Source organism: Leucoraja erinacea, chromosome 7, assembly GCF_028641065.1.
Source record: "Leucoraja erinacea ecotype New England chromosome 7, Leri_hhj_1, whole genome shotgun sequence".
Taxonomy (NCBI): Eukaryota; Metazoa; Chordata; class Chondrichthyes; order Rajiformes; family Rajidae; genus Leucoraja; species Leucoraja erinaceus.
Window position 1 is genome coordinate 34369563 of NC_073383.1, and position 26208 is coordinate 34395770.

Genomic DNA, 26208 nt, shown 5'->3' on the forward strand with positions numbered 1-26208 from the left:
GGTTTCCTCTTGCCCATCATCTATCACATGGCTCATCAATGAACCTGCAACATAACTTGTTAACTCGTTACATGCTAACATCAACCTACACCTAGTATAGTAGTGAACAAGGAGAGGCTGCACCATTTCTCAGAACACCCTTAACTCTGCTATACCCTTTTTCTTCACTGGTTATAGGCTATGGACATCAGCGTTTAAAGCAAGGTATGCTATTTTTATCATAAGGACGTGCTTTACTTCATGCTCATCCAATCACATGCACACATCCTCTCACACTTCTACACTAGCGACAATTAATTGATCATCCTGGTTATACAAGCAATCTACTCCTTGCATGGCCTTACCAACTGTGGCCGGGGAAACTTTGGGTGCAGTTGTCACCTCCAGGGATAAGTTCTTGAAAGAGTAGTTTGTTTATTTTAGTTTATTTTGGTTGTGTATGTGTGGGGGGGGAAACATGTTTTTGGTCTCTTCCTTCGGGGGATGCGACCTCTTCTTGTCGTATCCCCCCTCTCTGTTAGCGCGGAGCTGGCGGCCTCCAACTGGGACCGACTTCGAGGCTCCGGAGGCAGAGCCAAGACTTACCAATGCGAGGCTGGCCGAGTTCGGGGCTGTGGTTGCGTTGTGGCGGCAGCGACCCGACATCCGACCCGACTTCGGAGGCTCGGCCGCGGGCCTAGTGGACGACATCTTTGGGAGCTTGCAGGTCCCAGGTTGGTGACCTGTTTTTCGGAGCTCCCGCAACAACAGCTTCGTCCGCTGGACTGGAGGGCGGCAGCTTCGTACGCCCCGGGCCGCGGAGTTTGAACCGGCCCGTTCACGGAGCTCGGATTCAGCCGCGGGACTTACCATCACCTGGCGGGGTTGCAACATAGGAAGCCTGGATCGCCTCAACGCAGATGGAGAACAAGGAGGGAAGAGACTGGTGGATGTTAAATCTGTGTTTATTGTGTGTTTTGTTATTTTATTCTATGTTATGACTGCAGGGCACGAAACAATAAAGGATACTTGACTTGACTTACTTTACTCTGGTTTATTCATGGTCAGGAACTGGTGAGCAGATTCAGCTGTGTTCAGGCACGGGGAAGATCTGACTTTGTGAATTTATTTCATCCTTTCTGTTGTCATTTGGAAGTGTCACTGAAGCTCGTTGTAGTTTGTCCTAGTCTTGGAAAATGACCTTACCTTTGGCGTGAAATATATGGCTGTTTAAAACTGACTACAAGTTGAAGCAATGGCCATTGAAACTGTAGCGACAGACTGCATCAATCTCACCTGTATTCTTTGGTCGTGGCTGAAAATGTGTGATTGTAGATAGCAGCTTTATTGGAGAGTAATCCTGTTTGATAGTACACACCCTAATGTCTTCTAATGATGTGTTCTATAAACCCAATCAATGATATGCTTAATGATGTCTAGGAAATCTTGTCATGTGGGCAGCAGAGTGGTGCAGCTGATAGAGATTCTCTTGTTTCAGAGATCCCGTTTACATCCTAATCTCCAATACTGAGTGTGTGTATATATTGCATGTTTTTTTCCTGTGACCACGTGGATTTCCCCTAGGTACACTGGTTGTTCCTTCTCCCACATCAAAGGCATGGGGGTTGATAGATTAAATAGTCACTATAAATTGCACCTTGTGTATAGGTGATTGGTGGGATCTGGGTGAGCTGATGAGAATGTGGGGAGAATATTTTTTTCCGTAGAATTGCTGTCAATAGATGGACATTGGGCTGCAGGACTTGTTTATGTGCTGTATAACTCCATAGCACTCTTTTATAGATGTTTAGAGACCACATAATGATGTATTCCTTTATAGATTGTGAACCAATCTATGTTCAACGATGCCATCTACAAAATTTGTACAGGCTAGTTAGAAATATTTAAATTAAATTACTGGTGATGATGCGTCCAAAATCAGAAGAAAATTGGTTGGATTGCTATCAAAATTACGTTGAAATCATGGTGATGATCTGTTCAAGAGTAGAGTGAACTCCTGGTGATGATAGGTGATAGAATAAATTCCTGGTGTTATGTTGTATAACAAAATAAATGCAATGATTTTCTATATTCCCCAATAGAATGAATTCCTTGTGACAATGTGTTTCGCAATAGAGTGAAATGCTGGTCATGTTATGTTCTATCATAGGTCACGATGTGTTCTGGTGAAGGAGCATTTAATAATATATAGATGAGCAGGTAGGCAGAGGATATGGGGTGGCTCTGCTGGCATGGAATGATATTCAATCCTTAGCCAGGGATGACATTGGATCAGATGATCTACAATCCTTGTGGGTAGAGTTAAGAAACTGCAAGGATAAAAAAAAAACAGATGGGAGCTATATACAGGCCATGTGTTGGCGGTGGATGAGAAAGTGGGACAACACAGAATTAGTGTGAATGGGTGATCGATGGTCTTCATGGACTGAATGAGCCGAATGGCCTGTTTCCATGCTCTATCACTAAACTAAAGTAAATAATCCTGGTGATGTGTTGTACAAAACAATATTTTGGATGATTATTCCATAATGGAATTAAATCTTGGTGACAATGTGCTCTGCAATAGACCAAAATCCTGGAGGTGTGTTTTATAATAGATTGAAAACAAAATAATGGCAATAAAATGAAATCTTGGTGATGTTGTGTTCTAGAATAGAATTAAATACTGCTGGTTATATGTTCTTTAATCAAGTGAAGTCATTTTGATGTGCCTTATAACAGAATGAAATAATAATAATAATAATAATATCTTTTATTGTCATTGCACATCAGTGCAACGACATTTAGTATGCAGCTTCCAACCGATGTAAAGAAAAGTAAAATAAATAAATAAGCTGTGTGACGTGACCATCCAAGGGAGACAGTCCAGGGGGGATGGGGGGCACTCAGCAGGGCCGGTTCAGAGCCGCTATAGCTCTGGGAATAAAGCTGTTTCTGAGTCTGGAGGTTCAGGCGTAGAAGGCCTTGTAACGTCTGCCGGAGGGAAGTAGTTCGAACCAAAGATCAAAGATCTTAGAGCGGAGCAAGATAGGCCACTCCTGTGAAATACAATGGGCTGACGTGTAGTACGCTACGGAGGGGATCCTGGGCATTTTTCCCCGCCCATTTTAGTAACCGGAGCCTACCTGACCCGACCCGACTCGCAGTGTAATCAATGTTGCGGGGCAACAGTTTGTGTGTGTGATATAGGGTTAGATTCATAATTCTGTCAGTTCATACTTCTTGTCAAGAATAAAATTTGACTCTGGTAATTGTCTTTTTTAATGTTTTTTAAATCATTTATTTTTAAATGGCTCATAAGCAGTGTTTGAGTTGATTTTGTGGTAACCGGAACCGACCCGACTCGCAGGGTAATTGACATTGCGGGGGAAGTTTTTGTGCGTGATATAGGGTTAGATTCATAATTCTGTTAGTTCATAATTCTGTTAATTCTTGTTAAAGAATAAAATGTTTATAAACACACATACATGAATGTGATATAAATGTATATAATCATATAACACACACAATTATATTTCTTCTGATCCAATGATGAATATTTCAGACTAGACAAGGGACATTAAATAAGAAACATTGTAAACATTGTTTAGTGACAAGTTGTTACGTGCGCACCAGTCCGCCAGGTTCTGCACCTCCGCTCTGTATTTTGTTTCATCACCGTTGGTGATCAGCCCAATTGGTGTCGATTGCAGGAATAGTCGTGAGTGAAGTGGGAGTAGAGCATGGGGCTTAGTACACAGCCCTGTGGTGTGCCGGTGCTCAGGGTGATAGTGGAGGACAGGTGCGGGCCCAGTCTCACTGCCTGTGGTCGCTCCGTCAGAAAGTTCAGGATCCAATCGCATATCGGTGAGCTGAGGCCTAGCTGGTGGAGTTTGGTGGTGAGCTTGGTGGGATGACTGTATTGAATGCAGAGCTATAGTCAATGAACACGTATGTGCCCTGTCTGTCCAGGTGAGTCAGGACAGTGTGAAGAGCCAGAGAGATGGCATCCTCTGTTGATCTATTTGCCCTGTATGCAAATTGATGAGAGTCCAGTGAGGCAGGGATGCTGGATTTGATGTGGGAGAGGACCAGCCTTTCCAAGCACTTCATTGGGATTGGAGTTAGGGCAACCAGGCTGTAGTCGTTCAGGTTGATGACTTTAGACTTTTTCGGCATCGGCACTATGGTGGCTGTTTTCAGGCACTTGGGGACCGTTGCCAGAGATAGAGACAGATTGAAGATTCTCGTGAATACCCCCGCCAGTTGTACAGCACAGTCCTTGCTGATGATGGTGTGTTCTGGAACAGAATGAGTCACCAGAGACAACACGGGTTAGAACAAAATTAGATTGTGATAATTGTGTGTGCCAGAATAAAACAAAATACTGATGTAGATGAATCTTACAATAGAATAAATTGGAGGTGATAATGCACTATATTGTTGTATGAAACCCAGCACAGGAATTGCTCAGTCCCAAAATGAATTTCTGTGGATGATTTATTCTACAATAGATCAAAGTCATGGTGATGAGGTGCACTAGAATAGAATGAAATAAATTTAATAACATGGTTAATAATAGATTTAAATCTTGGTGTTGATGTGGTCTACAATAGATCAACATTATGGAGATGGTGCATTCTACAATAGATTGAAATCCTGGTTATGTGTGTTTTATAATAGAATGAAATCCTGACGTTGCCGTGTTCTAGAATAGGAGACACGGGCAGCAGTGTGTTCTAGAACTGAATACCACCACAGCGGTGTTATGTTCCAGGAAACAACAAATTCCTGCTGTTAATGTGTTCTATAATAGTGACATTCTGGCATTTATGCATACAGATGGAAATACTGGTGTTGACGTGTTCTACAGCAGATTGAAATCCTGGGGATGATGTGTTCTAAAATAGAATGTGATATTGGCAACAATGTGTTTGAGAACTGAATGTCATTCACCATACAAAAGAATCATGGTGAAGATGATTTCTATCATCGAGTGAATGCTGGTGATGACATCTCCTGCAACACAATGAATTCCTGGTGAAGATGTGCTCTATACTAGTTTGAAACCTGATGAGGATGTGTTCAGTATCAAGATGAAATCACAGAAATAAGGTGTTCTCGAATAGAAGAAAATGCTGGTGTTTATACGTTCCCTCACAAAGCAAAATTGTGATGGTCTGTAATGAAATGAGGCCCTTTGGATGATGTAATATAATTGAATAAAATGTGACCATGATGTGTTGTGCAGTAGAGTGGGATGCAGGTGACAATGTGTTCGGGAATCGAAAGATATTCTGGTGCTGGTGTCTCGTATAACAGAATGAAATCCTGGTGATTATATGCACTGCAATAGTGTGCAATGATGTGCCGATCAAAGAAATCTTGGTGGGGAAGGGATGCATTCAGTGATAGAACTAAATAGTGGTGATAATGTGTTCAAAAATAGATAGTCATCCTGGTGAAGATGTGTTCTATAATAAAATGAAGTACTGGCTTTAATGTGTTCTATATTAGAAGGATATCCTGATGGGATGTGTCCGATAATAGAATTAATTCCTGGAGATCATGTGTTCTGTAATATAACAAATTTCTGGTGATGATAAATTTTACCATGGAATGAAATCCTGATGAAGATATGTTCTCTAATAGAATTAAATCTTGTTCTTGTGTTTTGAAATACAATGAAATGGCCTAATGAAGTCCAGTAATAGATATAAATTCTTGTAATGGCGTTTTCTATCATAGAATAAAACCCTGAGTGCAACGTTTTCTATAATAGAATGGAATCCGAGTGGTATGTTCTATAATTGAAGTAAATTGTGGTTATGTGTTTTACAACAAAATTAATTCCTGGTGATGGGCTAATACATATTAGAATTAAATCCTGGTGATAGCACCTTCTGTAATGAAATTATATTCTTGTCACTTATGTTTCATTATAGATATACAGTGCCCTCCATAATGTTTGGGACAAAGACCCATCATTTATTTATTTGCCTCTGTACTCCACAAGTTGAGATTTGTAATAGAAAAAATCACATGTGGTTAAAGTGCACATTGTCAGATTTTATTAAAGGGTATTTTTTATACATTTTGGTTTCACCATGTAGAAATTACAGCTGTGTTTATACATAGTCCCCCCCATTTCTGGGCACCATAATGTTTGGGACACATGGCTTCACAGATGTTTGTAATTGCTCAGGAGTGTTTAATTGCCTCCTTAATGCAGGTATAAGAGAATTCTCAGCACATCTTCCAGTTTTTCCATCACCTTTGAAAACTTTTATTGCTGTTTATCCACACGAGGACCAAAGTTGTGCTAATGAAAGTCAAAGAAGTCATTATGAGACTGAGAAACAAGAATAAAACTGTTAGAGACAACAGCCAAACCTTGGGCTTACCAAAATCAACTGTTTGGAACATCATTAAGAAGAAAGAGATCACTGGTGAGCTTACTAACCGCAAAGGGATTGGCAACCAAGGAAGTCCTCCACAGCTGATGACGGAAGAATTTGCTCTATAATAAAGAAAAATCCCCAAACACCTGTCCGACAGATCAGAAACACTCTTCAGGAGTCGGGTGTGGATTTATCAATGACCACTGTCTGCAGAAGACTTCATGAACAGAAATACAGAGGCTACACTGCAAGATGCAAACCACTGGTTAGCTGCAAAAATAGGATGGCCGGGATACAGTTTGCCAAGAAGTACTTAAAAGAGCAACCAGGGTTCTGGAAAAAGGTCTTGTGGACAGATGAGACGACGATTAACTTATATAAGAGTGATGGCAAGAGCAAAGTATGGAGGAGGGAAGGGACTGCCCAAGATATAAAGCATACCACCTCATCTGTGAAACACAGTGGTGGGGGTGTTAAGGCCTGGGCATATATGGCTGCTGAAGGGACTGGCTCGCTTATCTTCATTGAACTGCTGGTGGTAGTAGCGTAATGAATTCTTAAGTGTATAGACACATCCTATCTGCTCAAGTTAAAACAAATGCCTCAAAAATCATTGGCCAGCTGTTCATTCTACAGCAACACAATGATCCCAAACATACTTCTAAAGCAACAAAGGAGTTTTTCAAAGCTAAAAAATTATAAATTCTTTAGTGGCCAAGTCAATCACCTGATCTGAACCCAATTGAGCATGCCTTTTATATGCTGAAGAGAAAACTGAAGGGGACTAGCCCCCAAAACAAGCATAAGCTAATGATGGCTGCAATACAGGCCTGGCAGAGCATCACCAGAGAAGACACCCAGCAACTGGCGGTTACAAAAAAAAGCTGGAGAAACTCAGCGGGTGCAGCAGCATCTATGGAGCGAAGGAAATAGGCAACGTTTCGGGCCAAAACCCTTCTTCAGTCTGAAGAAGGGTTTCGGCCCGAAACGTTGCCTATTTCCTTTGCTCCATAGATGCTGCTGCACCCGCTGAGTTTCTCCAGCTTTTTTGTGTAACCTTCGATTCTCCAGCATCCGCAGTTCCCTCTTAAACCCAGCAACTAGCGATGTCCATGAATCGCAGACTTCAAGCAGTCATTGCATGCAAAGTATATGCAACAAATTAGTAAACATGACAATTTGCTGTGTTCAAAACATTATGGTGCTCTGAAATGGAGGTGACTATGTATAAACACTGCTGTAATTTCTACATGGTGAAACCAAAATGTATAAACTTGACTTTTATTAAAATCTGACAATGTGCACTTTAACCACATTTGATTTATTTCTATTACAAATCTCAAATTATGGAGTACAGAGCCAAATAAATAAATGATGGGTCTTTGTTCCAAACATTATGGAGGGCACTCTATATCTAGATGCTGGTGATGTGATTCTCGGTTATTATTTATGTCGGGTCATGAAATCTTGATTTTTTTTTAAATTGACATCCCAGGATTCTTTTTTTCATTAGGATAAAATGGTTCCCATGGTTTCTTCTATAATGGGATGAAATCCTTGAATGGATGTATACCAATCTGTTTGGCCCACTAATGTGAGATTTTTACTGTTATAGAATGCTTTGAATGTTTCCTCTAATATTATTAAACATTGTTAATGTTAAATATTGTTTCTCTATTCATTCTCTAATTGGCAAGCATATAATCAGCTGTTGAGAGTGTTTTATTTTTAGTATACACTAGGCCAAGTGCAGACCCGTTGGGTCTGTTCCCGCAACTCGCGGTTGCAAGGGGAAGGGGCGGCCTGAGGCATCACACACACATTAAGCACCTCTCTCTCACACACACACACACACACACACACACACACACACACACACACACACACACACACACACACACACACACACACACACACACACACACACACACCCATACACACACACACACCCATTGATATTATATTAAGAAGGGAGGGAGGAGAGGGATAGGGCCGCCCAGCAGCCGTCGGCCTCAGAGTGAGCCTCAGCGCCATGGCCTCGCATCCTCAGCGCTTCAGACCCCGAGTACGGGGAGGAGGAGGGTGGAGCGGGCGGGCGTGAGCCCGAGTGAGCCTGTGGGCGGCCAGCGAGGACGGCGAAAAGCAGCGGGGGGGACGAGCCGATCTGTGACAGAGTGACAAAGCCGGGGGGGGGGGGGGGGGGGGGGGGGGGGGGGGGGGGGGGGGTGTAGTGGAGTGGTGTGGTGTGGAGGAGAGCCGGGCGGCAGCAGCCATTATTGTCGCGCGGGGCACGCGATGAGAAGGTGGCCAGCGGGAGGCAAAAAAATGACTGAGTGGGGGGGGTGAAGGATTTTATTAAAAATGTGTACAGAAAAATGACTACATTTAATGAGGAGTGGATTTACGAATGTAAAAGTAAAATCGCTAGCAAAATGGTAAAAATCTCGGCGTTTTTGCATCTGGTTTTCGCGGAATAACAATCAAAGGCAAAATCAAAGGCAAAATGTCAAAGGCAAAATGACATACACACACACAGAGTTTTAAAAGTATACAAGTGCAGACCCGTTGGGTCTGCTCCCCCAACGCAGCCGTTCCCTACCCGTAGCCACGGGTGACGTGGCCCTCCAACTCAAGCCGTTCCCGAACATAAGATTCCAGCACTCAGCAGTGCAGCTGTTTTTAAATGGCGTCTTTGAGGCGAGAGGCGGGCGCCAGCAGCCGTTATGGTCGCTGGCCAGCAGGAGGCAACAAAATGAGTGAGTGGGTGGGAGGGGGAGGGGGGGGGGGACGGATTTTATTAAAAATGTGCACATAAACACGACAAAATTTAATCAGGAGGGGATACTTGGAATGAAAAGTGAAATCTCTACCGAAATTGAAAAAATCTCGGCGCTTCTGGTGTTGGCGTAGCAACGAATCAAAGGCTGGCACCCACAAGTCAGACAAAACACACACACACACACACACACACACACACACACACACACACACACACACACACACACACACACACACACACACACACACACACACACACACACACACACAGTTTTAATATTATATAGATAGATAGATGATCCAATGATCATGCATCCTGTAACTACTTGATACTCTTGCTATAATAATATATATGATTGTTTATCAACAGGACAATACCTTATGGCAATACATTCTTTAATAACATTCTCCTGCGGATGATGTTTGCTGTCGTATTTTGGACATCTGGGGATGATGCACCCTGCAGCATCACGGACCACTTGTGAATTTGTGCTCGATAATCGTACAGACCTCTGGTGGGAATGTATTCTACAAAGGTAGGAACCAGGCTTTATGATCCAATCTTGTACCTTTTAAGACCAACCGAAGACGTTTAGATGATGCACCCATAACAGTCTATGTGTTGAGGTTCTGCAACAGAATGGCTCCCCCTTGATGGTGCCTTTCATAATTGTATGGACTAGGTCTGTACAATTTAGCATAATGTAACTAAGCAAATGACCGACAATTTTAATCCCATTGTTAAACAATAATAGTAAAAGTAATACTTTCAATAATCTAATGCAACATATGGTAGGACTATAAGACAATGGAGCAGTAGTAGGTCATTCGGCCATCAATTCTACTCCACTATTCAGTCAAGGCTGATCTATATTTCCCTCTCAATCCTATTCTCCTGTCTTCTCCCCGTAATCTTTGACGCCCTTACTAATCAAGAAACTATCAATCTCCACTTTAAAAATTATCCAATGTCTTGGCCTCCACAGCCACCAGCGGCAATGAATTACACAGATTCACCACCCTCTGGCTAAAGAGATTCCTCCTCATCTCCGTTGTAAAGATACATCATTTTATTCTAAGGCTGTGCCCTCTGGTTCAATACTCCCATTTCAGTAATAATCCTTTCCATGTCCACTCTATCTAGGCCTTTCATTATTCGGTAGGTTTCAATGAGATCCCCATCCTTCATCCTTCTAAACTAAAGCGAGCACAGGCCCAGAGCCTTCAAACGCTCCTCGTACATTGTTAACCCAATCATTCCTGGGATCATTCTCGTAAACCCCCTCTGCACCCTCTCCATCGCCAGCACATCCTTCAGATATGGGGCCCAAAACTGTTCACAATATTCCAAATGTGCCTTGGCCAGCACCATATAAAGCCACAGCATTACATCCTTGCTTTTATATTACAGTGGGCTGAGGGTGAAGAAGGGTTGCAGGCAATTGTCAGAAGGAGTGGTCTGACATCTGTCGGAATAATAGATCTGAGCCCCGATGGAGTGAAACCTGAGGCCCGACAGAGAACTGAGGTTTAAAACCTGACATGGGATGAAGGCAAGGTCTGAGGTTCTTAGATGTGAAATGAAAGCAAACCTGCAGCGGGTGTGGGGCCCAACATTCTCCTTAAAAAAAATTCCAGGACTACATCCATGGTCCTTTGAAGGAGACTTCCAAACAGGAATGATCATTTCTCCATCCTTTCTCTCTGCAAAAACACCATCTCTAAGCTGTTGTAATCCACACTCTGCTTTATTCTTCGTCACATGCTGTGGCAAATCCTCTTTTTCATTTATTTCTGATTTTATTCATATACTCATTTATTTTCTCCACGTCTATCATGTCAAGACTCCTCAAGGATGTGATAACACTATGAATCACTGATGTGACAAGAGCCACCAACTTCTGTGACGATGCAGTCCACTGTGTAGTGTTCTGTGAGAGGTGCAGCTGAGAGGTGGTTGATCCACTGGACTATTATCCATTTGCCTGGACTATTAGAATCCCAGCATAGCAGCTGAGGGATATAAATTCATATAAATAAATCTGGATTAAAAATTCCTGGAATAAGAAAGTGTTGGAATGAACTTCGGAGGAGTAATTGTCCATCATCACGTGTGATTGAAGTGTGCCCTGACTCACAATAAAGTAATTGAGATCTAGTTGGGGATTCGTCATAAATGCTAGTCCACCTGATAGCAAACACATATTATGAATCAATTGATTCAAGTGAATCCCTTGTGTTGCAACAATATGTATCTCCGTGGGATTAGTTTCTTAGCCCTGGGAGGACTCTTTAACGATATGGATCCTTCCTGATAGTGAGTTCTGTATCGTATCCATACAGCGGGTGGCAATGCACCACATTAGAATACCAATCCATTGATCCAATTTATTACCTCCTCAGTACAGCAGTAGATGGTGAAGTTGGTGGATTTAATAACATCACAAAAGGCTTGGGATATTGTGGTCTCATACACTATGGATCCCTGCTGTCAGCAGGAGTGCAAACCCTGTAATGTTATATTCCTTTGGGCGATTTGTAGGTGGGATAACCCAAGATGTTGTTTCTTTGGCTGCTAATGATGAAGCACTAAGTAAGTATGAACCCCTGAGGATGATGCATCCTGTGTGAAACTTAGTGATACTAAAGCAAAGAGCTCTAGTTTGCTGGAAACCAGAACCAAAATCAACAAATTAGTGGACCAGGCCAGAGGGTAAATACAGTGAACGTTTCAGATCAGTGTTTATTGTGCATGAAAGCAGAGCTCTTGTGATTGTTGTATAATAGACCCAGATTATTCTGTAACATTGTCTTCCATGGTAGGTTGCAATCCTGTACACCATATTTCTACAACTGAATGGTGACTTGACATCATGCATTCTGTTACTTAATGACCCTTGATGGTGATAAGTTTAAAACAGCAACAGCCACCATTTATAGAGCAGGTCAAACTAATAAAAGTGCCAAATCTTGTCACTGAACAGCTGAATACAAAAGTGGGGCGTTATTCTTCAGTTAAATCAGGCATTGGTGAGATTTCATCTGGAGTAATGTGACGAGTATTTGGTAGTTCCCTTCTTTCAGGAAGGATGTTAATGAGTTGGAAGCAGTTCAGAGAAGGTTTATTAGACTAATACCTGGAATGGGCAGGTTGTTTCACGAGGAGAGGTTGGATAGCTAGGCTTGTGCCTGCTGACATTTCAAAGAATGAGGAGGCTTGACTAAAACATTACATTTCCTGCATGGTATTTAACATCGTCGATGAGGAGATGATGTTTCCTCTTGTGGAGAATCTGGACCTAAAAAATAAGGTGTACTTAAAAATAATAAGAGGTTGCAGATTTAAGACAAATAATATACACCATTTTTCCCCTGCGGGTTATGCCCGCTTCCAGAAAAGTTTTCAAGCTGATGTTGATATTCTCAATAAACAAGGAGTGCAAGGTTATTCCACATAGGTGGGAATGTGGAGTTATGGCCACAATCGCAATCTTATTGATTGGAAGAGTCAAGTGGTCTACTGCACCTTATTTGTTTGTTCACATGTAAATGGAGAATTTACAACACAAGGAATTCCTGGTGCTGGTATACATAAAAATACACAAACTTTTTGTTTTTTTAATTTCAAAATAGACTTTATTTAAGTAATAAATATATACAATACGTGAACCGTGCGAAAAAATCATCCGACATTTTCGGAGGCTATACAAATTGTTCAATACAGTCTATACATTTTCTCCCCCACCGAGCCTTGGCGTTGGCTGCACCGAGCTTCAGTGCGTCCCTCAGCACGTACTCCTGCAGTCTGCAGCGGGCCAGTCAGCAACATTCCCTGATGGACATCTCCTCGCTCTGCTGGGTGGTGAACAATGCTCGGGCAGACCAAAGAGCGTCTTTCACCGAGTTGATGACCTTCCAGCAGCACTCCATGTCAGTCCCTGAATAAAAATACACAAACTTTTTTTTTTTTTTTTAAATTTCAAAATAGACTTTATTCAATTGATAAATATATACAATTCTTGAACCATTCAAACAAACAAAATTCATCCGACAATTTCGGAGACTATACAAATTTTTCCAGTACAATATTTTTACATTTGTCAAATTTCACCAAACAGTCCCCCACCCGTGCCACTCTGTGGCCCCTGTCCAAGTAATAAATATATACAATGTGTACACAGTGCGAAAATTCCATCTGACATTTTTGTCGGCTATAGAGATTGTTCAATACCGTTTATAAGTCTTTTAAGTTCCACAAAAATGTCCCCCACCCGTGCCACTCATGTGGCCCCCTGGCGTGGGATACCTTCCCTTAATTTAATTTGAGGGGCGTCTCCACCATACCGTGCCCCCCATGTCCAGCAGCGGAAGGACCCTAGACTGTGGCCCTCCCCCACCGAGCCTTGGCGTTGGCTGCACCAAGCTTCAGCGAGTCCCTTAGCACGTACTCCTGCAGTCTGCAGTGGGCCAGTCGGCAACATTCCCTGACGAACATCTCGCTCTGCTGGGTGGTGAGCAACGCTCGGGCACACCAAAGAGCGTCTTTCACCGAGTTGATGACCCTCCAGCAGCACTCGATGTCAGTCTCTGAATGTGTCCCTGGGAACAGTCCGTAAATCACAGAGTCCTCTGTGACGGAGCTGTTCGGGATAAATCGTTCCAGGGACCCTTTCATACCTCTCCAGACTCTTTTTGCAAACCCACACTCTGCAAAGAGGTGGGCAACCGTCTCCTCTCCATAGCAACCGTCCCGGGGGCAGCGTGAGCTGGTAGTGAGTTTCCGACGGTGCAGGAAGGATCTAACTGAGAGGGCTCCCCTCACCGCCAGCCAAGCCAGGTCTTGGTGCTTGTTGGTCAGTTCTGGCGATGAGGCATTTTGCCAGACAAGCTGGGCAGTCTGCTCTGGGAACCACGCCACCGGATCCATCGAGTCCTTTCCCTGCAGTGCCTGCAGGACATTCCGTGCTGACCACTGCCCGATGAACTTGTGGTCAAAGGTGTTGGTCCGGAAGAACCTTTCCATAGACGACAGATGGGGCAGCAATGTCCAGCTGACTGGCACATTGCGTGGCATCTGCGCCAGGCCCATCCTTCGCAACACCGGGGACAGGTAGAACCTCAGCAGGTAGTGACACTTAGTGCCCACGTGCCTTGGCTCTACACTCCGCCTGATGCAGCCACACACAAAGGTGGCCATCAGGATGAGGGCGACGTTGGGCACGCTTTTACCCCCGTTGTCTGCAGACTTGTACATTGTGACCCGTTGCACCCGGTCCATCCTCGACCCCCAGATGAACTGGAAGACGGCCCGGGTGATCCCCGTGGCGTAGGAGGGAGGGACAGGCCACACTTGTGCCAAGTACAGCAGCCCCGAGAGCACCTCACACCTGATGACCACATTTTTCCCGGTTATGGAGAGGGAGCGTTGCCTCCACAGCTCCAGCTTCCTCCCCACCTTGGCTATCCGCTCCAGCCAATTCTTGTTACTCGCCTCAGCCCCCCCGAACCCAGATCCCCAGCACCTTCAAGAAGTCGGGCTTGATGGTGAAGGGGATGGAAGATCGGTCGGGCCAGTTGCCAAAGAGCATGGCCTCGCTCTTCCTGCGGTTCACCCTGGCTCCCGTGGCCGACTCAAACTGGTCGCAGATGCTGATCAATCTGCGGACCGACCTTGGATCCGAGCAGAAGACGGCGACATCGTCCATATACAGGGAGGTTTTTACTTGAATGCCTCCACTGCCTGGCAATGTCACTCCTCTTATGCTCGCATCCTTCCTGATGGACTCGGCAAAAGGTTCAATACAGCAGACAAACAAGACAGGAGAGAGAGGGCAACACTGCCTGACTCCAGACCTTACATGGAAACTGTCTGATTCCCACCCATTGATTTGGACTGCACTATGGATATTGGTGTAGAGCAGTTTCCAATTTCGGATTCCCTCCCCAAAACCCATTTTGGAGAGCACATCCCTCATGTACGTGTGCGATATCCTGTCGAAGGCCTTCTCCTGGTCCAAGCTGACTAGGCAGGCATCCACCCGTCTGTCCTGCACGTAGGCGATGGTATCTCTCATCAGCGCTAGGCTGTCTGAGATTTTCCTGCCAGGTACAGCACAGGTTTGGTCCGGGTGGATTACCCGTCCCAGAGCAGACTTTACCCGGTTGGCGATGGCCTTAGACAGGATCTTGTAATCTACATTCAACAATGTTATGGGTCTCCAATTCTTTATATCCTTCCTCTCCCCCTTCTGCTTGTAGATTAGGGTGATGCTGCACTTCCTCGTGGAGTCTGACATGCTGCCTGCTAGAAGCATGCATTGTACACTTCCAGCAGGTCCGGGCCCACCCAGTCCCTCAGAGCCGAATACAACCTGGCCGGTAAGCCATCGCTTCCGGGAGTTTTACTCGAGTCAAAGGAGCGGATGGAGCCAGTCAGCTCCTCTAGGGTCAGTGGTTGGTCCATACTCTCCCGCTTGCTGTCCTCCAAGACCTCCGTGATAGAGGACAGGAAGTTCTGGGAGGCGGTGCTGTCTGTGGCCTTTGTGTCATACAATTCCGTGTAAAAGGATTTGCAGACCCTCAGCATGTCTGTCTGCGAGGATGCTACCGAGCCGTCCTCCTCCCTAAGGCTGTTGATCACAGAGCTCCCCCTGTGAACCTTATGGAAGAAGAAACGTGAGCACGTCTCATCCTGCTCCACATGGCGGACCCTGGATTGGAAGATGATCTTGGAGGATTCAGAGGTAAAGAGCCGAGCTTGCCGGTCCTTCACCTCTCTAAGTTCCTCCCTCACATCCACCCCCCTCGACTGCAGAAGGAGCAGTTGTTGCAAATCTGTCTGGAGTTGGCACAATTCCCTCTGGCTCTGTCTTGCTCTCTGAACCCCTTTGGCTATGAAGAACCTCTTAATGTTCTCCTTGGTTGCTTCCCACCAGAGTGTCGGGGAGTCAAAGAGGGGCCTCACCGTTCTCCAACGTGCGTTGTCCCTCTTTAGCTTCTCAACGTTCTCTGGGGTCAACAGCTTCACGTTTAACTTCCACGTCCCTCTGCCTGCCTTCCGGTCCTCCTGTAGGTGACAGGAAGCCTAAAGGAGTCAGTGGTCAGAGAAGAACAGAGAAAATACACAAACTGCTGGAGTAAATCAGCGGGTCAGCCAGCGTCTCGGGATGACATAGAGAGGTGACATTTTGGGATGGGACCCTTCTGGAGGCTTCTTTGGGCCAGAAGAAGGGTCCCAATCCAAATGTCACCCATCAATGTCTTCCAGAGATGCTGCCTGACATGAGCATGTAGTGTATTTTTATAAGGGAAATTGTGTTGAGATAAAGAGACAGATGGAATTCCAGAGTTCAGTCCATGGCAGGGGGGTGGCACTACTGCCAGTGGGGAGCAAATCAGATCTGAGATATGTCGGGTTATGCTTGTAATAAGGCTCGTACCACGACGTAAACAGAGTATATCTTTAATCTGTACAACAGCAGCAACAGCAACAGCCTCGTGTGTAAGCCCAGGCAACTCCCTAACTGCCCACACCCTGGGTTCCAGTCACATCCGGTTACTGGAGCCTGGCTTCTGGCACACAGGGTCCTAGTGCCCCTCTGCTCAGCCTTACACTATTATTGCATAATACCACATCTCCCTTTCTTTGAGAACAAAGGGTGGACTACCTTTGTCTCTGCAGGTCTTAAGGGGTTTATTCTGCCCTTTTGCTGGAAGACCTGTCCCTGATCTAAGCATGCAAAATAGAAATAAAATAACTTACACGTTACCATACTGTGAACTATTCTTTCAGGTTTCAGGTAAATGTAACAGGTTTACAGAACAATTTCACATCACATTTCACTCTCTCTTTTTCTTTATTGTAGAAAACAGATCAATAAATCACAAATCAAGTCTCTTCGGCTTTCTAACCTCTCTCCCACACCTAGTCCGCACAGTCTCTGTGGTGGGGCCCTCTCCGCTGGGTGATGCTGTCACTGGTGGAGCTGGGTCTGGTGGAGCTGGCTCTGGTGGAGCTGGCTCTTCTCCCACCGGTGGCTCATCCGCGTCGACTACCTCACTGTTGGTCTGCAGCGGCACCAAGTGCTGCCGGTTCCTCCTCAGTGTGCCCTGAGGCACCTGGACGATATAAGAGCGAGGGGTATTGTGTGTAGATAGCACTTTGCCCTGGACTCGTGCATCGGTGATCCACACATCCTCCCCAGGTATTAGTGGCTCCAGATTTCTCGCTCCGTGCCTCTTGTCAAAGGATCTTGCGTCGTTCCACCTCTTCCCCCTTTCTTTGGCCCCCAGCGCGTTGTAGTCAGGCAAAACTGGATTCAGCAGGGTTGGAAGGGCAGGAACTGTAGTGCGGAGGCGGCGCCCCATCAACAGCTCGGCCGGGCTATAGCCGTTCCGTAGAGGGGTTGCTCTGTAGGCCAGCAATGCAAGATATGGGTCTGACGCCTTTGTTAGCAGGTTTTTCACGGTTTGTACAGCGCGTTCCGCCTCCCCATTGCTCTGAGGAAACCTGGGGCTGCTCGTGATGTGCATAAAGCCATACTCTGCTGCAAAGGATTTAAAGTGGCTACCTGAGAACTGGGGCCATTGTCACTTTTAAGAAATTCACAAATTCCATGACGAGCAAATATGGATTTCAGGTGCACCACCACATCTGTGGACCTTGTGGGTGACAGCAGCGCAACTTCCACATATCTTGAGAAATAATCTACGACTAGCAGATAAGTCTTGTTTTTCAGCGTGAATAGGTCAGCTCCCAAGGTTTGCCAAGGCCTGTCTGGCATCTCCGTTGGCATCAGCGGCTCTTTGACGTTCCTTCTCTCTTGGATGCAGGTTCTACATTTCAGCACCATGTCATTCAGCTGGCTGCTGAGTCCTGGCCACCATACCGTCTGTTTGGCCCGGCCCCTGCACTTTGTCACCCCCAGGTGTCCTTCGTGTAGTCTCTGCAGCACATCACCTTGTAAGGCTGATGGGATGACGAGCCTCGTGCCCCGCAGCAGCAGCCCATCGTGCACAGTCAGCACTGCTCTATCAGCCCAGTAATGTCTCAGCACTCCCTGCAGTTGGCTTTTGTCGGGCCAGCCGTCTGTGCAGTACTCCATCAGTGCAGAGCATGTGCTGTCTGCCTGCAGGTGCTCACGTAGGCTGCTCAGATAATCTCCACTGACAGGAATGTTGCTGATGACAGAGTCTACATAGATGTTGGTGTCCTCTAGTAGGCTTGTGTCTGTGTGCGTTCTTGCGGCTCTCAGAGGAGCACGAGATAAGGTGTCGGCTGTCCACAGGCTTTTGCCAGGGACATGATCGACTGTATAGCTGTACCTCATGAGTCTCATCCTAAATCTTTGGATTCTTGGTGGGAGGTCGTACAAAGCTTTCCCTCCCAGCAGACTCACCAACGGCTTGTGGTCAGTTTCCAGCTCGAATGGTCTTCCCAGGATGAAACAGCTGAACCTTTCACATGCCCACGTCGCAGCCAATGCCTCCTTTTCTACTTGAGCATAGCGCTGCTCTGTTGGTGTCATTGACCTGGACGCATATGCCACAGGTGACCACATGGCATCGCTCTTCTGCAGCAGGACTGCCCCCAGGCCAAAGGAAGAGGCATCAGCAGAGATCTTTAGAGCACTGTTTGGGTTATATAATGTGAGCACTGGTGTGGATGACAGCTCTGTTTTTAACTGATCAAAGGCGGCCTGCTGCTCTGTCCCCCAGTACCAGTGGTTCTTCTTGGACAGCAGGTCTCGTAGCACTTTGTCTTTTTCAGCCAGGTTAGGCAAGAAGCGGCCTAGCTGATTGACCATGCCCAGAAAACTCCTGAGTTCGCTGACATTTTTGGGTGCATCCATCTCTTGTACTGCTCTCGTCTTCTCTGGATCTGGCTTCACTCCATCTGCTGAAATTACATGACCCAGGAATCTGACTGTGTGGCGTGTGAGCTCACATTTGTCCATGTTGAGCGTAATGCCGGCCTTTTGTGCCTTCTCTAGCACCGCATGTAGCCGCACATCATGCTCCTCCTGCGTCTGTCCCCAGACCAGGATGTCATCCATATGACACAGTACCCCCTCCAGGCCACCGGTCACTTCTGTCATCATCATCCTTTGAAAGTGCTCGGGGGCTGATGCTATGCCAAAGGGTAGACGGTTAAAATAGTAGCGCCCAAAAGGCGTGATGAAGGTGGTGTATTTGGCAGACTCTTTTGTCAATGGTACTTGCCAAAAGCCCATGTTGGCATCTAATTTGCTGAATACTGTTGCCCCAGCTAGCATGCCCAGAGTGTGCTCTACAGAAGGTAGGATAAACTTTTCTCTGCATACTGATCCATTCATCATTGTGAAGTCCACACAAATGCGAACATCACCTGTTTTTTTCGGCACCACCACCATCCCGGCACACCAATCAGTCGGCTCCTCAATCTTGGTGATTACGCCCATCTTCTCCATACGGTCTATCTCCTCCTTCACTTTTCCCATAAGCGGCAGAGGGACTCTGCGTGGCGTGTGGAGAGAGAAGGGCACAGCCTCTGGCTTCAATTTAATTGAGTATGGCCTCCGAACAAGACCCAAGCCGCTACACAGCTTCGGATATTGGTGTTTCACTGATTCCAAGGTGATGCCGTCAACCCTGCACACAAGCTGAAGCCTTTCTATGGCAGGTCTTCCCAACAGTGCAGTGTGCAGGTCTTTGACTACATAAATGTTCTCTATGGCTGTCTTGTTGCCTCTGCGCAGTGTTTCTCTGGCTACGCCCAGGACAGAGAGTGCATTGCCCCCTGGCCCAAACAATGGGCGTGTCGACACAGCCAGGCGCTTCACATCATGCCCCCCTGTAATGTCATGGTACACCTCTGCTGGCATGGCGGTCACATCAGCACCAGTGTCTATTTTAAAGCACACTTTTTTTTGTCTCACTTGTAGCTGCACCGTCCACGGGTCTTTTCCAGCATCCACAGCTCCCAGGAAAAAGCTCTCTTCTTCCTCTGTAGTGACAGCATTGAGAGATTTTGCACTGTTTCTGCACACTTTGCCATAATGTCCCTTTTTGCCACAGTTGTGACACACAGCATCTTTAGCAGGGCATTCCAATTTTCCATGCGAGGGCATTTTTCCACATCTATAGCAGGCCTTTGAACCTGGCTGTGGCTGTGTATTAAATTTATTTTTGCCTGGTGTTTGTGCTTGTGGCTGAGGCTTTGAGGGAAATTTGGGTTTTCTGTAGCTTTTAGCATGCACAGCATCAACATTTGAGCACTTGCTAGCACCGCTATTTTCTCCTCTTAAGTCAGACTGCTGTCGTCTAACTTCTTCAGACTGCCTTGTCTTTGTTATAGCAGTTTCAAGGGTTAGGTCTCTGTCTAGCTGTAGCTTTTCTGACAATGAGACGTTTCTCAGCCCGACCACTAACCTGTCGCGGATCAGCTCGTTCTGTAACTGTCCATAGTTGCAGTGTTCAGCTAATCCGTATAGAGCAGTGATGAAGGAATCCACCGTTTCTCCTGGCAGTTGCACACGCTGATTGAACTTGGCTCTTTCGTAGATTACATTCTTTTTAGGCACAAAAAATGCATCAAAGCCTGCCTTGACATCCGTGTACACCCTCCTCTCATCTGCAGTTAGCGTTAGCCCCTTTAGCACATCTTCAGCTTCATCGCCCATGCAATACACTAACGTGTTCACCTGGTTTTCTGCCGACGTCGCGTTTAAATTGCTTGCAAGCCGAAAGCGGTCGAATCTCCTGATCCAACGCTCCCATTCTTGAGGCTTGGTAAAATCGAATGGCTCTGGAGGTTGTATTGTGAACGTAGCAGTTGGTGTAGGTTGCGCCATATCTGCCAGCTCGTCTCCTATTTCCCGCCAAAACGATACACCTTCCTCTTCTTCTTTATTTATTTTCTTGCTTACAAGTCTCCCAGTTCTGACACCATGTCGGGTTATGCTTGTAATAAGGCTCGTACCACGACGTAAACAGAGTATATCTTTAATCTGTACAACAGCAGCAACAGCAACAGCCTCGTGTGTAAGCCCAGGCAACTCCCTAACTGCCCACACCCTGGGTTCCAGTCACATCCGGTTACTGGAGCCTGGCTTCTGGCACACAGGGTCCTAGTGCCCCTCTGCTCAGCCTTACACTATTATTGCATAATACCACAGGATACAGGATATCAGAACGGAAGAGATCCTATAGTCACATAGACAACATGAGGTGACAATATGGACCCTGGAAAGGATGCATTCCGCTGTAACACAGTGCCCATGTGATGATATCTGCGGTATTTATATGTTGCAGTGGTAACTAAACATTCTGTAGTTGTGGTGGATTGATGGGGTGACAACACATGGAGAGCCCTGAGATTTCACCTGGGCCTTTGTGGCTAATTTGCAGTTTCCCACAGAGTCATGTTAGCTCCTGGGACATTGATTTCTCATATTTACACCAGATCAGTATGTCTTGTGGTCAGAGTAATATATAATAATAATAATACATTTTATTTATGGGCGCCTTTCAAGAGTCTCAAGGACACCTTACAAAATTTAGCAAATAGAGTAAAAACATGTAAGCGGAATGAAATAAATAGTAAAGACATCACCAGTACATAAATTAAAGACAGAATTCAATCCAAAGACAAAAATCAAAAACACAATATGAAGTACATAATATATATATAATGTACAGTCCAAGTGTATCAAGTCCTTGCAGTTAGAGTCAGAATAAACACCCTTATTCAAGTCACGTGCTGTAACTATTATTATAAGTAATGTACCAGAAATCCAACAGTATTTAAGTCCACCTTGGGATGAAACACAAAGTGTTGGAGGAAGTCAGTGGGTCAGGCAATGTATGTGGATAGAATGAACAGGCAACATTTTGGGATGGGGTCAGACTGATGGAATAGGTGGGAAAAGGCTAGAAAAGAGAGGTGGGGGCAGGGGAAAGTGTGGCAAGTGATAGGTGAATACAGGTTGGGGTGGGGATGATTGGCAGATGAGTGGACCCTAAATGTCGCCTGTCCATTCCCTCTATAGACACTGCCTGACTGGCTGTGTTCTTCCAGTGCCTTGTTTTTTATCCAAAGGTGCATTTTCCAAGATGGCTGCGCTGGAAGGCAAGGCGGAAAGTCTATGGCTGTAAATGGTTCACAGAAATATCTCTACGCCTTTGAAAAGTGCCCAAATCTTTGGTGATCGGTTCGGTAAGCAGGGCATGGTAGTGGAGGGTCGGCTGCTGGAGGCGATGGAAAGGCATGGTTGTGGTCACGGGTCCTGGTGTTGGCCATGGGCGGCCTACAACTGCTGGGTGAGCGGGTGGATAGAGCACAGTCACAGTGGAGGAGCCAACAACACCATGCTGGGCCAGGCTGGCCCTTACTTAATTGAATCTGTGCCGCCAGGACACTAGGCCTTAAAGTGAGAAAATAAGAATCGCATATCTCCTTAGGTCAAGATCGGACTTTTCAGAGATTTGGAAGTTGCAAGATGGTGCCGCAAGGTGGTGACTCTCTGCTTGCTGTTCTAGAAAAGGGATCTATTGTACTCATGATTTGACTGGATAGCATGCAGAGCAAAACTGTATCTTGGTACATGTGACAATAATAAAGCTCAAGATTCCAGCATCTGCAGTTTCTTCACTTGAAGATATGTTGCAACTGGCAGCTTGCATCAGAAAAGTTTATGAAAAAGATAAATAAATCGGCTTTGCACCTATGAGAACAGCATGAGTCAAATAGGATGGGGCATTCTAATGCATGTAAAGACTCCATGGTTGCAAGGGAAAAGAGTGGATAATACTTCCTGAAAGTCGGTCCTAACAAAAAAGCTTTGAAAGTGCATTATGCAGTGAGGCTGAAGAGAAACAAGGAGACGGCTCCAGGCATTTGCCATTCACTGTGAGAGCTAATTTAAGGCATTGGGATATTGCAAGTGTACAAACAGCAGAAAAAGCAGCATATAATAGTGTAATTGGCCAGGAGGCTGGAGTGCAACATGGCTTCTGCAGGAAAAGGAAGAGAGGGGTGGCTAGAACACAAGCAGGTTCCATAAGGCTGCAGATCATTCACACCCTACACAGATAGAATGGGGGTGCTAATCATGATCAATTATATTCTTGGGCTGAAACAGTGCTGAGAAAGTGCAGGCATAGATCCTATAGCACGAGTGCAGGTATTGAACACTACAATGTGGAATGCAGCAAAGCAATAAAGCCGATGGAATTCGGCTCTGGAATGCATTGCATACTGACTATCTAGGTAGTTCTGCAGTGTTTTGGGTGTGTTATTAAGTCAAGTCAAAAGTGTTTTATTGTCATATGTCCCAGATAGTACAATGGAATTCTTAGTGTACTTGCGGCAGCACAACAGAAAATGTGTAAATATAGTACACTGTAACCAACATAATAAACGAGAGAAAAAAAAAGTTCAGGGTGTATATATATACTCACAAATACACACATATATAGATTTTATATACATATAAACGCACACACACATGCACACACACATGCACACATACGTTCGCACAAAAAACAAAACAAGCGGAGGTAGTTAAGAGTTAGCAGGAGTAAATTTCAGAACATTACCAGGAGCCGCAGTGGGCCAATCAGTGGTATCTTGTATTTGAAACCAAAGCTTTTCGATATGGTGGAGAGTTCCAAAAATTGGTGTGGGGAAAAGTGTGATTACATCATTACACTCAAATTACAGGAACATTTTGATTAAATACACTCCCGATTGATGAGAAATCTCCATCACTTGGCATCTCACTCACCCGCTGTTCCTGCATAAGCCTTCAAACACACTGGGACTCTGTTTCTTGTGCATCCTTTAAACACACAGGCTTTCTTTTTCCCACACTTAAACATACCAGACTTCTGATTCTCACATGTTCTTTAATTTCACTGGAGCCCTGGTTCCTATAAGCCAATTTAAACACATTTGGGCCCATTTCCTGTGATGCCTTTAATCTCTCTGAGAATCTGTGCTCTCTAAAGTCACCAGATCCACTGGAAAATGTATTATACTATTGTATGGCATTAAAAAAAAAAAGTGAATTAAAAATGTATTGGGGTAACATTAGGAATAGTATCTCGTCGTCCAGTCGATTTGCCAGTATGGCACCAAGAGTTTTATTGTACTACATGTAGTTCTAGTCACCACATGTAGATAGATGTGATTGCACAGGAGACACTGGGTGGAGGTTCACCAGGATGCTGCCTAGCATGGAGCATTTCAGCCCTGAGAAGAGACTGAAAAGGCTGGGTTTGTTTTCCCTGGAGTGGAGGAGTCTGAGGGGGTCTCTGGGGAGACCTGCAAGAGGCAGACAAAATTATGAGGGCCACAGGTATAGTAATGATATGGAGTTGGTGCCAAAAGGGTACCGTGTAAAATGACACTAACTCTGTAAGGATCTGTCAGACTATTGTATTTTGGAGAGTTTCTGGATTTTGTGAGACAAATTAGTATTCAGTCAAAAGGATCCGTTTGAAACGGGGGGCAACATTAGCTGTCTTCCAGATTTCTGTTACTTCACCTCCCTGCGAACAAAGATGCAAAAATCTCCATCACAGCTCCAGCAGTCTCCTGCCTTCTTCAAATGGAGCCCATCTGCCCTCTAGATTTATTCACACAAATCCTCCTTCCTGATAGACATACAGAATATTAGCTTATCCCTTAAAGTCCCTGTCCCACTTAGGAGACCTAAACAGCAACCTCTGGTGACCTTGCCCGCCACCCAAAAAAAAATCACGGTCGAGGTGACCTGCAACCTCCTACCACCTCCCACGCATATGTTGAAAACCTTCCTCGATTACGAAGAAAACCGGCTTCGACTAGACCTACGACTAAAAAATGATCGATGTTTAGTCGAGGCTGGTTTTAAACATGATGAAAAAATAGCAGCAACCTAGATGAAGCCTCGACCACGCGGAAACCACTTTTCGACCATTAGGGAGAGTGACCAAAACCTCTGGTGACCTCATGGAAACCTTGGGTGGTGGGGAAGGTCATCAGAGGTTGCTGTTTAGGTCTCCTAAGTGGGACAGGGGCATAACTCTCCAGTTTCCACATTCCTCTCCCCGCTGAATATCAAAGAGAAGTATTCATTCGGGTATGCACACATATCCTGTGGCTCCACATATAGAATACCCCACAGGTCCCTATTCCCTCCATAGTTACCATATAACCATATAACCATATAACAATTACAGCACGGAAACAGGCCATCTCGGCCCTTCTAGTCCGTGCCAAACACGTATTCTCCCCTAGTCCCATATACCTGCGCTCAGACCATAACCCTCCATTCCTTTCCCGTTCATATACCTATCCAATTTATTTTTAAATGATAAATTCGAACCTGCCTCCACCACTGCCACTGGAAGCTCATTCCACACAGCTACCACTCTCTGAGTAAAGAAGTTCCTCCTCATGTTACCCCTAAACTTCTGTCCCTTAATTCTCAAGTCATGTCCTCTTGTTTGAATCTTCCCTCCTCTCAGTGGGAAAAGTTTATCCACGTCAACTCTGTCTATCCCTCTCATCATTTTAAAGACCTTTCAGACTCATCACTTGTTCAACCTTTCTCTGTAACTTAATAATAATAATAATAATACATTTTATTTTCGGGCACCTTTCAAAGTCTCAAGGACACCTTACAGAAATTAACAGAAGAGAAAAAAAAACATATAGTCGGAGTAAAATAAATAATAAGGACATCACCAATACACAAATTAAAGACAGAAATCGCTCCAAAGACAAAAAATCAAAAAACACAATGTGAAGAGAGAGCAGCGGCAGCTAAAGCGCGCCAGCGTCCACTCTCCCTTCCGACAGCCATCTTGGACACAGACTAACATGTTAACTTACACACAAAAAAATCATCCCCCCACAGTGGATACCACTGTGGGGGAAGGCACAAAGTCCAGTCCCCATCCCCAGTTCACCCAAAGTCAGGCCTATTTAGGCCACCGCAATTGCCTCTACGGAGGCCCGATGTTCCTGGCCGTTCTGGCCGGGTGGTGTTGCCCCGGCGTCACAGCGGATGGGCCACCTGGAACG

The 26208-nt window shown here is 45.3% G+C and overlaps 1 protein-coding gene across 5 annotated transcripts in view; it reads left to right on the forward strand.

Moving 5' to 3' along the window:
* Positions 1-26208, forward strand: part of LOC129698871 (mitogen-activated protein kinase kinase kinase 13-like) — a 158280-nt gene that overhangs the window by 23530 nt on the left and 108542 nt on the right. For all 5 annotated transcript variants that reach the window (XM_055638227.1, XM_055638228.1, XM_055638230.1 and 2 more), the window contains exon 2: positions 9529-9694. The gene's annotated coding sequence lies outside the window, so the exon portion shown is untranslated. The remainder of the gene's footprint in view (positions 1-9528; positions 9695-26208) is intronic.